This window comes from Lactuca sativa, chromosome 5 (assembly GCF_002870075.4).
Source record: "Lactuca sativa cultivar Salinas chromosome 5, Lsat_Salinas_v11, whole genome shotgun sequence".
NCBI classification, from domain to species: domain Eukaryota; kingdom Viridiplantae; phylum Streptophyta; class Magnoliopsida; order Asterales; family Asteraceae; genus Lactuca; species Lactuca sativa.
The window spans coordinates 263,212,819-263,215,722 of record NC_056627.2 but is presented as its reverse complement, the minus strand read 5'-3'; the positions used below and the strand labels follow the sequence as shown (position 1 = coordinate 263,215,722).

At 38.5% G+C, this 2,904-nt stretch overlaps 1 non-coding gene across 1 annotated transcript; it reads right to left on the bottom strand.

Annotated features, from left to right (window-relative positions):
* Positions 1–1,410: 1,410 nt before the first annotated feature.
* LOC111878836 (small nucleolar RNA R71) lies at positions 1,411–1,517 on the bottom strand. Its single transcript, XR_002845948.1, has one exon. It is a non-coding gene; the product is annotated as a small nucleolar RNA R71 (small nucleolar RNA).
* Between the last annotated feature and the right edge of the window lie 1,387 nt (positions 1,518–2,904).

Sequence of the window (2,904 nt, the reverse complement as noted above, 5' to 3'; positions counted from 1 at the left end):
TTTAATTAATAAATTTCTAATCTTTTTTTTTTATCTTTGTTTAAATCTTTTTTGTGACCATTACTAGGAATACATTTTTTTGTTGATTATTTTGACACAGAGTTTAACCACGAAGTCCTCGTGGATTCGACCCGACTTACCCTATCCAATTAGGTTAGTTGGTTTATTTTTTACCGACATAACGACCTTGATCAAAATTTGGCGCCGTTGTCGGGGAGATTGTGCGCTTGAACTATTGTGTTTAAGTAGTCATAGTCTTTTATTTTCAGTTTTAGTTCCTGTTTGCAGTTCACTTTTGTTTTATTTGTGTTGTGCAAGTACATCGGTGCATGCATACAATACATAGCGGACGCTCTTCACCGCTTGAATTTGATCCGAAAATCGAACGAACAGATCGCTCAAATCGGGTCGCCAGAAGGAACATCAACACTATGAGTGTAGATAATGTTGTCGTGGAAGATGTGGTCGAGGGGCATGAGGATGAAGTCAACAATCCTCCACCACTAATTCCACCGCCAGCTCCTCAATTCCCAAACAACATCAATGGAAACAATGGGGATATCAATAATTTCGGGGCACCAATCATCCAACCAGTACAACCACATCCGAATAGAAACCACCGTGGCCAAAACGGTGGAAACAGAGGAAATTAGGCATAAAATATGGGAGGCAATGTAGGAAACCACAACGGTGGTAATGTTAGAAATCATAACCAAAATCCTAGAAATGCGGGTCCTCAATTCAGTAATGGTGGTAATGCCAGTAACGAAGATGATTGGAATTTTGATGATGGAAGTGACAATGGAATTGGTTGGAATCAAAACCACAACGGTGGTAATAGGCGGAATCAAGGCATTCAGGGTGGAAACGAAAATTACAACAACTGGAACAACCAGAATTTCCACAATTGTGGAAATAATGACTACAATGATGGGTTCGGAAATCAAGGCTTTGGGAATCAATACCGAAGGAATCCAAATGGTGGATTCAACAATGCGAATGGAGGATACTACAACGAAGGTAATCAATTCCCTCATCTTTACTTTCCGCAACCTAATAGACAATCCGTGGCGTCTCATTTTCATCTAGGAGAGTATGATGATGCTTCACCTATACTCTTCATGGAAGGAAATGAGCACCATGTGGAAGTAAGGCCACAACTAATTAGTGTCTTATTAGAGGCCATAAAACTGATGATCCATACAATCACCTCTATGAGTTCCTTGTAACAGCTAACACGAATACTCCGCGAGGAACTAATAGAGATTCCTTTAGACTTAACTTATTTCCGTTCACTATAAAAGAAAAAGCTAAGTATTGGTTTACTTCTCTTGCCCCCATAATATTACTACTTGGGAGCAATTAAAAACTATTTTTTTGCAAGAGTTTTACCCTGCTAGTACAACAACGAAAATAAGGAAAGCAGTACAATATTTTGCACAAAAACCCAATGAAGAATTTCATGATGCATTTGAACGCCTCAAGGAATTGTTGCGTTCATGTCCCCATCATGAATTTCCTCGTTGGCAACTTGTATGTTTCTTTTATGATGGAGTCGACACTGCCAACCAAACTATAATTAATGCCTCGTCTGGCGGCACTATCATGATGCAAGATAGTGAAGATGCTTAGGGATTCTTGGAGCAGTTGAATCATGGTTCAAAAACCAATTACTCAACTAAAAACGGGACACCCTAGTTTCATCTGCTGCTTCAATTGGACTAGAAAAAACTGGAAAAATGAAGTCAAATATGATATTAATTCTTTAAATAAAAAATTTGACTTACTACTCTCTAGTCTAGGCAAAGAGAAATGTGTGTTTTTTTTTGCAGGGACAGAAGATATGTGTAAGCTATGGAAATTCAGGACACATTGCAGATGAGTGCATGAGAAGTCAAGAGGAAATCAATCAAGTGCACGACTATGGTCAATTCCAAAATAGTCCACAATCATTCAATCGGAACTACAACCAAGGCGCGGGAACAACAACAACAACAATGGGAATTTCAACAACAGCCGTCAAGGGAATTACCAAAACCAAAATAAGCCAAAACAGTTCCAGCAGTCCAACATTAACCAAGGTGGAACATCAAAGAAGGAGGAAACTGATAGCAACAAGTTAGACAAAATCATGGAGCTCATTACTCAAACATACCAAAACGCCGACACTAACTCCAAGTCCATAGCTGCTATCGAGAAGCAAATTGTTCAACTTACGGAAAAAATTTGGAAAAGAGAAAATGGCAAGTTTCCAAGCACCACAATAGTCAACCCATCTCACTCCCAAAGACCTGGAAAAGAGCATCAAGTGTACGAGGTAATCACCTTGCATAGTGGAAAAAAAAAGTTAACAAGGTAAGTGCTCCTATTTTAGATAATGATAATGACACGACAGTCGTTTTTGATGAAAAAGAAGAGTTTGAGAAAGGTTTCAAATCTGAAAAACAAAAAGTAGGTAAGGGTAAAGATAACCCTAAAGTTGGGGAGCATGTTGTGGAGGTTAATATCGCACCATACCCTTCGGCTTTAGAGAAACCGGCATCCTTCCCTTTTGGGAAGCGAGGGTAAAAAATGGAAGACATGTGGGATCTATTTAGTCAAGTTAAAATAAATATCCCATTAGTCAAACTTATTAAAGAGGTGCCTTCTTATGCTAAATTTTTGAAGGATTTGTGCATTAAAAAAACGTAAACTCCAAGCACACCTCCCTAAAAAGATTGATTTAACCGAGCATGCGAGTTCCATAATATCAAATAAACTTCCACCCAAGCTTAAGGATCCTGGAGCACCTTTAATTTCTGTTACCCTAGGTAACATTAATATCAAAAAGGCGCTCCTTGATCTTGGAGCCAGTGTTAATATAATTCCGAGAAATCTTTTTGATCAACATGATTTAGGCACTTT